At 41.1% G+C, this 14,724-nt stretch overlaps 1 protein-coding gene across 1 annotated transcript in view; it reads left to right on the forward strand.

Moving 5' to 3' along the window:
• The first annotated feature begins 207 nt into the window (after positions 1-207).
• Positions 208-14,724, forward strand: part of AHRR (aryl hydrocarbon receptor repressor) — a 91,875-nt gene continuing 77,358 nt past the window's right edge. The window contains exon 1 of the mRNA XM_054060601.1: positions 208-239. The gene's annotated coding sequence lies outside the window, so the exon portion shown is untranslated. The remainder of the gene's footprint in view (positions 240-14,724) is intronic.

Raw genomic sequence — 14,724 nt, forward strand, 5'->3', positions numbered from 1 at the left:
GCAGCGCCCTCTGCCGCCCGCGGCGGGGAGCGGCGGCGGCCGGGGATCGCGTGCGAGCCGGGAGAGCCGGCGGCTCGCCCCGTCCCTCGGCCGCCAGCCCGCCCGCCACCTGAATCACGAGGGAAGCGGCGCCCTAGCATCCTCCTCCCCGCCCCCCGCCCCGCACCGCCGCCCGCTCCCAGGCGCTCCCACACGGGACAAACTTCACACCCGCTTTGGGTGGCGGCGGGGACCGTGCGGTAAGTCCTGGCATCCCCGGGGGGCTGAGGAGGGCGGGCGAGGCTCCGTGCCGGGCTCGGCGGGGGGACCGCTGGCATCCGAGCCCTTTCTCGGGATGCTGCTGCTACGCCGTCAGGGTTCGAAGCCCCGGGATGATGCTGCCCCGCTGTCCCGAGCGGGGACTCTGCCGGGGCACCGCGTTCGAATCCACCCGCCCGCGCCGCTGGTCCCTCCGGGCAGCTGCGGGGCAAAGCGAGGGAAAGAAAGCTTCCCATCGCCTCTTTCCAGCCCCGACTGCGCTCGATTGGCGTGGAACGGGGTGGGCGCGCTTCAGGCTCGGTGGGTGCTTCCCCTGAAAATCTTCATTTTCAGTGGTTTATAACTTCAGACCTAAAGATTCTCGTTGGGTTTCAGTTTGACGAAGTGAAAAGGGGGGAAAAAAAAACCCAAGCGAAGCGTGTGTACGGGCTCCGGTGCTTTTTCTAACTTGGTGTTACTTTGTTTGTTAACCAAGAATTTCATTCATCTTCATAGTTTCACACCTTTGTTAAAGAGTAACGCAAATAGCACAACACCGAGTTGTGTCACGTAAAAAAATTTCTCTTTTTCTGAAGACAGGCACAAACAATGTTTGTGCGTCATTTAGTGAGTTTCTAGAAGATAGTCTATTTAAAAAAAAAAAAAAAGAAAAAGAAACAAAAAACACCAGAAAAACCCAAGAATATGCTTGACGTTGTTTGGTAGTTGGAGGTTTCAAAAAGACAACTGGGACTGGATTTAAACAAAACTGACTGATCTGGTTGCGCTCAGAAGTAGTCTGTTGAGAAGAATGTTGATGCACATATGTTTGCGGTAGATAAAATAAAACAGTTCTCCTTCATGAACTATAGAGAGTGTTATTATCCAGGGCTAAGACTAAAGCGTTGCTTTTAAGTGAGAGACTTAATGACTGACAAGATCGAATTCATTGGCAAGACACTCGGTTAATTTGCAACCAAGAGCAAGGATTCATTTCCTTGAAAAACAACGTACTTAATACCGTAGATATTAAGAATCAGAAAGAGATACCAGTTAAATTATTGGAAGCAACTTTAACGCTACAGCTCCTGCTGACACCGCTTGCCTGAGCACTGGCTGAGGCAATCCTCACTTTTCCCTGCTGCATCCACTATGTCTCTGCATCAATATGTATGTTTGTGATAACCTAGGGTTTTTTTTTTTTTCACTAGTTGTCCATGAAAGCGTATTTGGGTCTTCTCAAGAAGAAGACGGAGTTTCTAGAGTCTGTAGTAGGCTGGTGTGTAAAAACCTCCAGTCTTCAGTCCTGGAAGCCCAAGTTTCATAGGGTGAAGGTATACTGAGCGGACTGCTTCGGCAAAGGGTGTCAGGGAACAAATACTCACATGGTGAAAATCCGTGTTGCTGTGGTTTCAGGATTTTTATTTGAAATGAGCCATAGGAGGGGGAGGTATGGTATTCCCTCAACTTTCCATTGATTCTGATTTCTGCCCGGGAATCGTAAGGAGGAAATGCAGCGCTAGGCCCTGTGTGCAGCGTGGATGCTTATGAAAACCAGCCAGCCAGTCTCATATTGATTCATCAGTTTCAGAGTATAAACAGTTTTAAACTCTACCATGGAGTATTTAGTAGTCAAAAGTTATTTTCCCATTAGATTTTTCTGTAGGTATACCTAAAAATACATTAAAAGCACTTTTGGTATCAGGAACTGCTTATACATAGTAAAACTAGTCTAAGAACTTGGTACAGCTTTTGCTGTCATGTTTTTAAGGGGTTAGATTTGAGCTGAGACCCCTCTAAATGTGGGGGTTCTGCTGTTGAATAACTGACGTCGGGTGCCAAAACTTTCCTTAATATTCCTGGTAATTACTGCTGACTCATGCTGACATGTGAGTTCAATTAGCCCCAACTGGAATGTAAAGGATGTGGGAGTGTCTCTTTGTGCCCAGAGACAGCAAGGACAAAGCAGATTTTGGAGGAAAACTGAAGAAATTGCCAAGTGTTGGTAGGAAGTGTCAGACAGTTGTGTTTTTTTTTGTTGTTGTTGTTTTTTTTTAAACAGTAATGTTTAAATAACCAATAAAGTTGAGTCCTGGGAAGGGGGTGAATTTGGAGAACATAGGCTTGTCTTCACTATGGAATAACCGGAGACCTAACTCAGACATTGCTTCTAATTTGTCTACACACACAAACTTGTTGCTGAAGAGTGGTGATGTTTTCAATTTGAGTCGGCTTACCCATGAGGAATAAGCTATAGCTCAGATAACCACAACTCATCAACTCCTAACACAATCTGCCTGAACGGCACAAGTATGATTTTGCTCATATATGGCTGCTCCCACTTGAACAGGGTTGCCTGGACAGCAGGAAGCACCTGCCTGCTTCCCTGCTCCGGGCAGAGCACGGGCATCATCAGTTTGGCCGTGAGGTAAGCAATGCAAATGTTCCCACATGATTTCTGCTTCTCTGCTGTGTTTGTGGCACCTCACTGGTGGTGGTCGCCACCACTACAGAGCCATGGCAAGCAGGACAGGAAGACTTTGCAACAGTGCAGTGCTCGATGACGCTTAGAATGGGACACCACTGCAACAAGATGTGAAAAGCAAAAAATTGCCCCAGAAATTCATTACCTGTCAGTTACCAGCTGGTACGAGAGAGTCAGTTATCTGTCAGAACATATATATACATATTATATTAGCTATATATGTATTTTAATATATCTATACAGAGCATATATTTTTGTGTATAAATCTGACTGTACTTGGCTAGCAGAATCATGAGCTGCTGCTCTGGAAGAAGCAGTTTCTTTGTTGGCCTTTTATGCAAATTGCTACTAGGAAATGCAGACCAGGATTTCTAAAAACATTTTGAGGCCAAAGCAAGGAGGGTGGACACTAGAGCAACTATACAGCCTTAAATGTACCAAGCAGGTGCTTTTTTTTTAAGAGGAATATGACCCTAAAGCAGACTCCTGCATCTCCATAAAGAATGAAAATTTCAAGGTGCTTTGAATTTGCCTCAGAATTAGTGACCAGCTGAACATCTTGAGATGAAAACCCATTACTCTGACAGTCCAGAGCTCCCACAAAGCTGTTTAGAATAAATCTGGATTCAGTTCAGCTTACCTTCAGAGTTGTAACCTTTGAGCTTTCTACAGCAGTTGTGGCTGCATTGCATCAACGTAACAAATATGAGTTGGGCAGCTGCCGAACCTGAATGCATGGACTTAAAGGATTGCATAGGCGGGATGGACAAAATGTAGGTACTGCCAACATAATGTTAATGAAATGCACCCCAAATACTTACGAACCCCCAGGGCTGCTGGTGCCAGTGTGTGATACAAACCATTTTAGTGTAGAGAAGGTAGGATCTACTCACTCAAGTGCAATCCTCAGGTACACAGGTGTGCAGTGACAACCGCAAGAAACCCAATGTATGTCTTTTACCTTTGTTTCTGAAACTGTATTCTGGATCTTCTCCTTTCACTCTGATAGCTGCCTTTTGGTATGCAGCAGCAGGACCATTGCAGGATGGTGGTGTAAAATTGTGCAAGACAGCAGTGCTTAGCAACTTATTTTGGTGGAACATCTTTAGTATGAGTTTATGTAAGCAAAACATTTAACATGTACCCAGGTACTTGTCGGATGAAGAGATTGCTTTGTGCTGGACCATACTGTCTATGGTTTTGAGTCAAAGCTGCATCTGCAGACAATAAAAAATAATTTGCATTGATGCAGTCTATTAAGCTGGAACTGCAAAACATGTTTGCAATCATGTATTCGACCTGCCCTGTAACTGCGGTGATGCTTGGTGTACCAGACCTATTTCTCTGTATTCAACAGCAATATCCGTGCATGCATTAAATGTATTAAATATTTATTCTTTACTTGTAAACTTTAGTTCTATTGATGCTAAATGGTGGTAATTTCAGTGAGTTTATCTTGCTGAAAACATATGCTAACATAAAAATAAGTTCTGTCACTCATTAGAACTGTAAAAAGGCACCGTTAGTGGATTTCTCCCTCTTCTGTACTACTGGAGCTGAGACAGAGTGAAGTTGGATACATGATAGTTTTAGGGTCATTGTCTTGCTTTCCCATGAGCTGTTTGCTACAGCTGATGTATCAGTATATCGGATCCCTGGAAGTCATGATGCTGAGTAGCCTCTCAGCCTTTTTCCTTTGCTGCCAATCCAAATACTATGCTCTCACCTCGCAGTCAGGGCAGTATGGTTTGGAAAGCGGGGCCTTCTTGACCCCACTGTCTTTCATAGGGATTTGCTTCTCCAAAATGCATTTTTCTGATTTCTGGGGACTCCTAGTGCACTTGCCAGATTGGCACAAAAGTGGTGTTGTCTTCTTTTTTCAGGCTATTTCTAGACAAGCAAAATTTGCTGAGGTTTTTCTGTGGGTGAGCAATGTAGGTACTAGATTTTGGAGGGGTGAACCGATAAGACTGTAATTCAGATTGGGACTCCACAGTGGTCTGTCAAAGCTGTTTGTTCCTTGTTTTGTGAATGGCTCAAATGACGGGTCAGAGCATGTGGGCATTCAGCCTGTGGATGTCACCAAGCTGAAACAGGTTTCAGGCACCCTGGAAGGCAAGAGTCAAATTCAGAATGTTTTTTGACAGTCACAGCCTCCAGAAAACCAAGCAGGATGCGAGTCGCTAAGGTTTTGTGCAAGAGTTTATCTTCATTCGGGAATAATAAATGCAGTGTAAAGAATGGCTGGCTAGGCAACAAAAGCTAAGGAGAAAAGGATGTGGAAATCTGATGGATCACAAACTAAATGTGAGTCAGTATTATTGCGCTGTTGTGAAAATGGTAAATGGAATAATGAGATGTAAGAATATGAGTGTTTTCTTCTAAGATATATGAATAATCTTTTTTGCCTTACTCAGCCCAGGTAGTGTTGTACTCATTTGGGAAGAGGGTACTTCAGGAAAAATTAAGAGTCCAGAGGAAAGCAACAGGAATAATCAGATACCTAGAAAACATCACTTACAAGAAAAGACTAAGATCATTGTTTAGTCAAGAAACGGGAGCAGTAAAGGGGAAAAAAGTGAAAAATCTTCAGAAATAGAGGTTTAGCTGTAAAGCTGAACTTACGCTGCTGTTTAAGTTCATGTCAGCTAGGGAAAGAAAACATTGCTGTAATGAAAATTCAGGTTAGGATGCTTAGGAAAAATGTCGTGATTTTAATAATAGTTAAATGCTGGGAAAAAGTCACTGGGGTACTCATAGAAACCGTACTTCTTCGGTACAAGCAGCTTTTGGGAGTGGTTTAACAGCTGTGTTGTTACAACTATGACGGCCTAAAAGCTAGAAAGATGTGGCGCTTTTTTATTATATCAATTGATTTAGCTAGAAAAACCAGACAAGTCTTTCATGCTCACAAGCCATTTCTCCGATCTGAAATCTCTGAATGGTTTTGGTACAGCTGCTTCTGTATGAAGCAGGGAAGGATGTTCTGTATGATCTCTTGAGAGTCCTTTCAGCCTCGTTTGCAAAGATGCAATGATTAACAAAATCCTGTCTTGGGGTATGTCGGTGTTCAGGGACTGGGGAAGGAAGGCATACTATAAAAATAGATAAAAAAGCTCTTCCTTACCCTACAACTGGGGGATTCCCCAAGATTTTCACTTCATGAAAAATTCCTGTTCATTGCTTTTCAGGAGTGGATGATAATCAGTAAATGTTAAACTAGCTACACTGTTAGTGTCAGGTGGTTTTGGATGGTGGCAAATGCCTTATGACAAATTATATTGTGGTAGGATGTATCCATAAACCTCTTGCCTTTTCATCTTAGAGACTAAGAGTTTCAGGGAATTTTGAAGGAAAGAGGTTAGATTTTTGCCCACCTCTTACTCTGATTATATAAAGTGAAATAATTACAGTCATTACTTGTTCATGAAAATTAAATTGAATTCATTTAAAAAAATCTATAAATATCTGATGAAAAATTTAGTGATCACATAGAAAGTACTACTTCTGGGGATATTAGTGAGAATACATTTGTATATATTGGTTACTTTATGGTAGTAACAGATAAAAATAGTATTAGAACACAGAGCTGTACTGCAGGCAAGTTGCAAATGTATTTAAGTTTATTTCTTCATCTGGAGATGTATCTCTAAAACAATAAAAGTGTCTACAATAGAAAGTGCCAACAATTGTCAAATAATGAACAAAAAAGGTAGATATTGCCACAGATCTCAGAATGGGAATAGGTATGTTATACTGCTTATAAATGAGAAATTTGTGTTCCTGGAGAGGAAATCGTATACTTCTATATCAATAGTGAAGGAACTGCAGTAAATTTGAGAACATATCCAAAGCAAGGTGCTGGACTAATGCCTTGTCAGTATAGCAAAAAAAACTAGGCAGCCTTTCAACCAGTATAACTTGTTGAGCTACTTTTATAATCTCAAAAATAATAGTTACATCAGTTTTTATTTTTACTTTTGTCTTCAGCTTCTGTATCTGAAAGAACAGGAACTTTCAAGGTTTCATTCTGGTTTTCATGTGCTTCATTAAATTGAACACTTGCAAGAACTGAACTAAACCATGACAACTTATAAGCCAGCCTGGTGCTCGGTATGCATTTCTAAACTGTGACCTGCTGCTTTCAAATGCTGCAGCGTTTCTTACACAGTTAGCAAAAACATTTTAAAAGACTGTATTTCAGCATTAACAATAACAACAATGTCAGTTTGAGCATCAAGCTAACATAACTTGCTCACTTCTAGGAGAAAATATTTCATGTTTCATTTAAATTTTTATCTGCATTCTCATTTTCCATCTCAAGCTTTGAGAAAAACACCTTTATCCCCCCCCCGTAAGTTTTTATTTTTTTCTATGGATCTTCACATATCTAAACTCTGCTGAACCTCTGTTACAGAGTGCTTGGCATTTCATTCTCTGCTTCTGTTTGTTCTACTGAATGACTGAGAAGGAGAAATACAGAAGATCAAAGCCAGGAGAAGAATGGGATTGCATCTTCCCAATAAGCTGATGTTACTTCTAGGTTTATAAGTAGTTTTTTTCTCCCTGCTCTCCTACTCATATACATACCTTTCATAATAATTTTTATAATAATTAAAATGACAGTCCCCATTTTGTTTGCCTTTGATCCAGCCCTCTTTTGCATCTTTTCTTGGGAAAGATGCTGTGCTGTGTTCTCCTGGTGCCACAGAAGCACTTCTGAAGGCAGGCCATGGCTCTGAGGAAGAGGCAGCCACTTCTTTCTCTATCCACTCTGTCTACAGTGATACAGAAATATGCAAACATATGAACTATATATGAAATACATATATGAAAAAATATACTAAGTATACGAAATGCTGTATATTTTGTATGAAATGTATATTCTGCACTGGAGTGCATCTAAAACCTTTTAAGGAGTTTTTTGCGGGAGAGAGAAATGAGAGTACCATTATTGTGCATAGCAGACTTTTTCAAAGGACTTGGAAATGGATCTTGGCCCTCTTGCAGGAGGGATTCACCAGATTACTGGCTACTGTGGAGGGTCTCCCTGATTTTCATAAGCAATCCTTTCCTGATAAAAAATCCATTGCACAATCCAGTGCAATTTTGGGCTTACAGTAGAAAATGCCTAAAAATGGTTCCTAGCGTTTCTTTCTTCCTGTCTCATCCGTTCAATCCTCTAATCTATCTGTAGCCTCCCTTTGTATAACCCAGAGTTTCTCATCACGTTATTTGCATTTGCTCCAAAATTGCACCACACTTCTAGTTTGGCCTGATACGATGGTGAATTTACAAGAGGGTTTGGAGGACCAATGTAGCTTCGTAGTTGCATTTTCAACCTGTGGCTAGTTCTGCAACTCACTGACATGTCTAGTTCGCCCCATCGCAGTGGTGTATGGGTACCGGAACATGGACCACCTTATAGTGGAACAGGGGAGTGGGGAATAAGCATAAAACAACGCAAAACGCAACCAGTGCTGGGCCACAAGTGTTTGTTGTGAATAAAGTGGCACAACTCATTCAAGGTTATGCTGCTTTCCTTATATCTAAGGGCATTTATCCCTCACTTAGGATTAGGGAGTAGTGTAGACCAACCAATGAAGGAGACAAATGTGATGATCTAACTAGCTCTAGCAGCTTTATCATGACAGTGCAGAGATAAATCTGGGCAAAATCTATCTGAAAAGTTGTATCTACCCTTGATAAACTTACTTCAGTTATTATAATAGCTTGTACTGAGCTCTGTGTCACCAGCATAAAGCTGCTTCCATAACCTGAGCTAGCTATAGGTTGAAGACAGTTGAACTAAAGCCCTGATACACTACACATTCATGGCAGAAATATTTCATTGACGAAGCTTGCTGCTTTTCATCATATTTGCTATGGAAATGATGCTTATGCTTTCACAGTGTCTGCTTTTCGGTTTCCGGTAGTTACTTCTTTTGACCCGTTAGTCAGGTTCCAACAAACATAACAGAGGGACAGAGATCTTAAAGATATTACGTTCCTGAGTTTAAAGGTGAAACACGCTACACTAATATCCCTACTGAAGGCAAGATTGCAATGTGAGATTGAATTCCTTGTTAATCATCAAGTAATCCATAGGGTTCAGACAATATCTTAAATGCCACAGCTGTGGCAAAACCTTTCATCACTGATTATACCTTGCTTTGGAAACAGTAGTCCAGCTCCTGTAGCAACCCCATATTCTCCTCAGATGATCTATGGCAATGACAAAGGAGGACCAAAGTCAAGCCTGGCCAAAAGAGATGCCACTCCACAAACAATAAAGGATTGTACCAGACATGTACCCAGTCTGAACTTTTTGGCATGTTTTTATATGTACTATGGTCCATATCCTTCCTGAAGTGACACAGTGCACAAGTTAGAAGTTCTAAAAACAGCTTAATTTTTAAAACATCACTTAAGAAACACCCCTGCATTTAAGCTCTTTAAAAAAGTAAACTATTTACATCCGCAAAGCTCAAAAAAAGTCTCCTTGAACTTAATTTCAGAAGAGATGTTGAGATAATTTAGTCCCCGAATGAACTTGGTGAGGGAAAAATAGTGACTCAAATTATTGTTCTGCTAAAGAGTCCCAGAGAGTGTAGTTGCATACCCACCCTGTAGCGAAGGGCTGCCATGTTTCCAAGTCAAGCACTTGCAAATTCAGAAACCTGGGAGTTAGAAAGGAAATGTGAATTCTTCACCTATGTGTATAGGCACTAAACTTATTCTCATACTAAAAATAGAAATCCCGTATTTTGTTTTTATTACCCTCATTCACCTTGTGCTCCCAGCTCCACACTATGCACTGTTCAAATCCCATTGTGAACACACTGCTGTTAATTTTGTCACAGACTTTTCTGTGATAATCGTGACTCTAATATCTAAGCACGTCAAAACCACCGCTGAATTAATTTTCATTATACTGCTGAGACATATGGTCTTATTCATAGAGACAAAGCTGAAAGATGTGTTCTCATTTACTCAATTCCAGACGCTCAGGAGGTGATTTTTCCAAAGACGCAGCTTTTGGTGTACACTCATTAAGAGCACAGTCCTGGGTGCCTTCAGCTGTGGCACTGAATGCTCATCACTTTTAGAAATCAGACCAAGGCTCCCAGAAAATGAGGGTTGATGCCTCTGTCATCAATTGCTGTAGTCATGTGCCTCATATCACACAGCCCTCATTCCTACAGCTCTTGCACAGCCCCGAGTCCTTCGCTAAGCGCTCCGAGCAGGGCAGGGGTCTGGCTCTGCTGGCACAGACTTCTCCCTGTAATGCAGGCAGCAATGGCAAAGGAGCCTGCAAGACCTGAGTGGGAGACTGCATTAGGGAGATGCAAGCCACTCATGTCTGGCAAAATCCTGACTTTTGGATGGCTACTTTGAAGTCTTAATTATAATTCAAAAGTAGTGCTCCCCAGTGGTCCCCATTGGGAATATTATAAAGCACAACATCTGTCTGCAGATCTTAGGGGTGCTGCCTTGAGACTCAGCACTACAAGCAGTCAGCTTCTATCCCCTCTCTGCCTCATCTCAGTCTGCCTTCGAGTCCTCCCCACAGCCAAGTCTTCATTCCTGTGCCTTACACTTGGAATCCCTTGTTTCTGGGCTGCAGCAGGAGACCACACCAGGATGGGGAAGTACAACGAGAGGGAAAGTCTGGCTCTGGCTTTTGCCGCTCTGAGGGAAGGCATGTAAGCGCGTGGAGATGCATATGTGTAGTGCAGATGCCTGTGGGAGGAATGAAGGGGGTGACGTATGCTCAGCTCAGGCAGAAACTATAGATAACTGTCAGACTACAAGTCTTCCAAGCACACGCAAACTAGATTTTTTTTTCACAGAACCAAATTTGTACATATTTTTTTAAAGGAAATGAATGAGAAGATTTTAAATATGCCATGTCAGACAACATTAGTTATGCTATAAACCCTGAGTATGATCCCCAGTATTTGCAGAAGACCCTCTGTAAGTCAAGTGTTGTATACCCTTTTATTAATCAATGAACATTTCTAACAGGTCTTCAAGTTTGTGAATTAACCTTCTTCCTTTTTCACCAAAGAGAAGATTGAGGCAGAAAAGTAAATTGTAGGACCAGAAAGAGCCACCGTGATCTCATTTCGATCTCATGTATAACATGGACATGCATAAGGTATCCTTAAACAAATGCTTTACCACACAGGTCTAATGGTTCTATTAAGAAAAAAACCCCTTGATTAAAAAAACCACACAGTGACAGAGAGTCCTCTATAGTCCTGGGTAAATTATTTTAATAGTTATGCTCATTTATTTGTAATTTGAATTTAATTGGCCTCAAATTCTACAAATTGGATCTTGCTAGTATTGGCTTGATCTCTGTCACGAAATGTTTGTTTCATACATAATGTAGTTACTTATTGTGAGGAAGTTCTTCATTGCTGCTCTTCATAACCCAAACAGTTTGAACTCCTGCACTCTGACTGCAGAGCTCATTTTCTCAACCTTTAATGATTTTTCTGACGCTTTTCTCCAGTTATTTGTGAAGTGGGACTGCTTCAGCTGGAAGCAGTAATGCATGCTGTTTGCAAAGATATAGCCAAAGCCATTATTGTAGTTTCTCCTGAAAAATGACCATCCATCAGAAGCAGAGCATTTGGCAGACACGTGCTAATTACAATGAATTTTGTGACAGCAGGCAGGTAGATTTCTGTTTTGATAATTAGCTGCCATGAGTGAAAGTATCTTTCTAGAGTTGTTTCTCCTGAGGTAAAAACACTTAATCCTGTGAGAAGCCAAGCTGCACACCAGCACCATCCTCTTTTGCTTTGCTGGTGAAGCTGCGTTGTGGTTCTGCAGTGCGGTAGGGATGAGAATACAACTTCCTTACTCCCAGGCTGCCTCTTTAAAACCTGCACCTCTTCATGGCTATGGTCTGCACAGCCGTTTTATGTAGTTCAGGCATTGAATGCGTGGTATGTGATCATATTCAGGCAGGAAATGATTCATAAAATTTAATGGAAGGAGAGATCATTGGATAATGTAATTTGACCTCCTATAGCTACCAAAGCTACCAAACTTTCTTTTCTGAGTATGCCTGCATCCAGCCCAACTGCTTCTACTTAATTTAAGCGTAACTTCTATTAGGGTAAAGCGTGCATTACAGAAAGACAACTAACAGTGATTTCAAGACAGCGGGATCCATTAAATCCTTTGTAGCTTGTCCCAGAGTTTAAATGCTCACAGTGTTACAAATTAATGCCTTATTTCTTATTTGGATGTATGTGGCTTCAGCTTCACTTTCCAAGTGCTTACTATGTTTCAGATTAAAATAGTTCAGCACCCACATCTTTCCCATGAAAGTATTTCACTTTACTTAAGTCACCCAATTCTTTATTCTATGCAAAGTAGTTTCTTCAACCTGCTGGTATTCTTTAGCTTCTCTCCTCGCTCTTTCCAATCTCTAACATTGTGTGAAAAATACTTTTATGGCAACTGTACACTGTTCCAGCATCAGTCTCATCATACCTGTAAGCAAACACAAAATCACTTCACTTAGGTCAGTAACTGCATTAGCTGCCTTTGCTGAGCAATTCATCTCAAGGGAGATCAGGGTACGCATTTTATTCATTTTTCACTTTGATCCCTAATTCCTTTCAAGAATCATTGGTATTTTAGGATGCAGTCCTCATTCAGAAGCAATGACTTGCATTCTTTATTCTGAGATGCGAGCATTTGCATTTGGCTGTATTAAAATGCATTGTGGACAAATAGAAACAGCCTACTGGACATTTGAGGTTGCTCTGTTTCACCGCATCTTCAGCATTATTTACCACTCATTACTTTGCCAATGTTGTCACCATTAGCTCTGTATTGAACCTTGATCCCTGTAAGATCTTTATAAAAACCTTTCTGTTTCTCTATGATTACTCTTTTCTTCTAGATCTGTTGCTTGAAAATTTCTTTCCTTATGGAAATGGTGCACTATAATATTTCATTGTGGCTTTTTAAGATTAGAATGTTGTGCTGCTAAGATAAATGATTTACTAATACAGGTGAATTCCTTTATTAGCTAGTGATGATAACTTCTCAGTAAGTAACTTTCACTCCAAAGAGCATGATATTCCATAAAATTCGGCTAAGTGTCTTTCTTAGCAGCTTTTCTGTTATTTTGCTTGGAATGGTCAGTCTTGCCAGCTGGTGGTTAGCTGGATCCCTTCTCTGAAGGTTGTCATATGGCAGCTGTCTTTCAATCCTTTGGATTTTCCCAGTGTTTAGAAATTCATTACAACTTAATGTCAGCAGCGATTAAAAGCATCTGATATAAGAAAGTGAATAATCATGGCCCACATCTGCCTTTTCCCAGTGACTCCTAGAAATTCTGTTTCTTTCAGCCCTAGCTATCCTCCTCTTGAAGCTCCTCAAGCTGGTAAGCCCCTTCTTGTGCTGCTGGAGGGGTGGAATGTTGCTGTTTTGGGTTCTCCCTCCCTCAAACAAGGGGAGAGCATGTGAGGACTCTCAGGTGTTACAGGGAGAAAGGGAAAGGAAAAAGCATGATGGTTCTGAGAAGCTTCATGCTGTCCCACCAACTTCTTCCCATTTTGCATTCACCCGTGAGGGTGGTGGGCTGGTAGAGGAAGGAGTCCTCTGCCTCCTGCAGCAGCAGAGATACACTGTTCTGACCCAGTGGTAGAGAGTAGAGCTCACAGATGATCAGAAGAGGGCATGGACCAGGTGGGACCAGGAATAGCTGCTCTTCTCAAGTTCTTAAAAGACATGTTTTCTTAGTCTATGGTTCTGTGCAGCTCAACGACTTCAAGTGCTGTTTTCAGCTGTGGTTTTAGGTCCATTAGTTATGGGCTTTCTGACTTGGTCTTTGTCCTCACACATTCATTCTCAAACTCATTTTCACTGCATCCCACTATTGGCATTTGTGGTAGTAGCAGAAGCACCTCTTGGCTGTATGCATATCTAGGACATAGGTGTTCACTTACTGAGTCAGTGCTTCATACGATGTTGCTGTGGTAACCCCTTGTCCTAATTCTATAGAAAGTTCCTGTAGAAAGCCTGAGGAGTGTATGGTTTACTCTTATTTGATGCAAGGGCATGATTCTCCTTCTTCTCAGAGACTAGAAATAAATCTGTTGAACACTTTTACATTTTAAGCAATTATATAGCCATCTCCATCTAATAAGCACTCTATGCACTTTTTTGACTTCTTTTGTTTGTAATATTCTTCTAAAAAGCACATCTTTTCTCTTTAACACTGCAGCTTGGAAATTTCCTTTGGGCCTTTAACTTTCTTAAGTAGCATTTTACTCTTCATAAATTTTAGGACATATTGTTTGCTATTTATTTCCTGGTTTTCATTTGTTTGAATGCAGAGGTCTTTTAATTTATTTCTGCTGCATATTATTTATTTAATTTATGTCTGCTGAAATATATTGCTGTTGTATATTAATCAACTGAACCAGAATGGGTTTTAAAATAAAGTGGTCCTTTTGGGAAATCAACTGAACTTTTGACTTTCAGTTTTCAGTTGAATTATGCTGTCCAAGTCTCTCTCCTCCTTATAGTTTTGCTCATGAAGGCAAGAGAAGGGAAGTCTAGCATGTGACACTGTTTTGAAACATGAACTATGAGTCATAGATTCATATTACGGACAGGAAAGACTCAGAACACAAAAGTATTTCAATATAAAGTATCTTTTAATGTAAGGTCTCATGAGAAACTGCAGCAATTCCTTTGCATCTTCACACCAATTCAGCTTGCCACAGGAGCAGAAAATCCACTAGGGTAGATGAAATCTTAAAAACTGGCAGACTGGCAAAAAATGAGCTTGTAGACTAGCCTAACCTAACCACATCTTTGAACGTGGCAAGAAGGCTTTACCTAAGCACAGGCTGAGAGAGAAACAAACTTTCTTAAGCTGGAGCAGTATTTATTGCACTGTATCATATCCCTCAGAGGTGTTGGCCAAAGAGTTAATCTGTCTAATTTTACATAAAATTGTTCTA

Source organism: Cuculus canorus, chromosome 2 (genome assembly GCF_017976375.1).
Source record: "Cuculus canorus isolate bCucCan1 chromosome 2, bCucCan1.pri, whole genome shotgun sequence".
NCBI classification, from domain to species: Eukaryota; Metazoa; Chordata; class Aves; order Cuculiformes; family Cuculidae; genus Cuculus; species Cuculus canorus.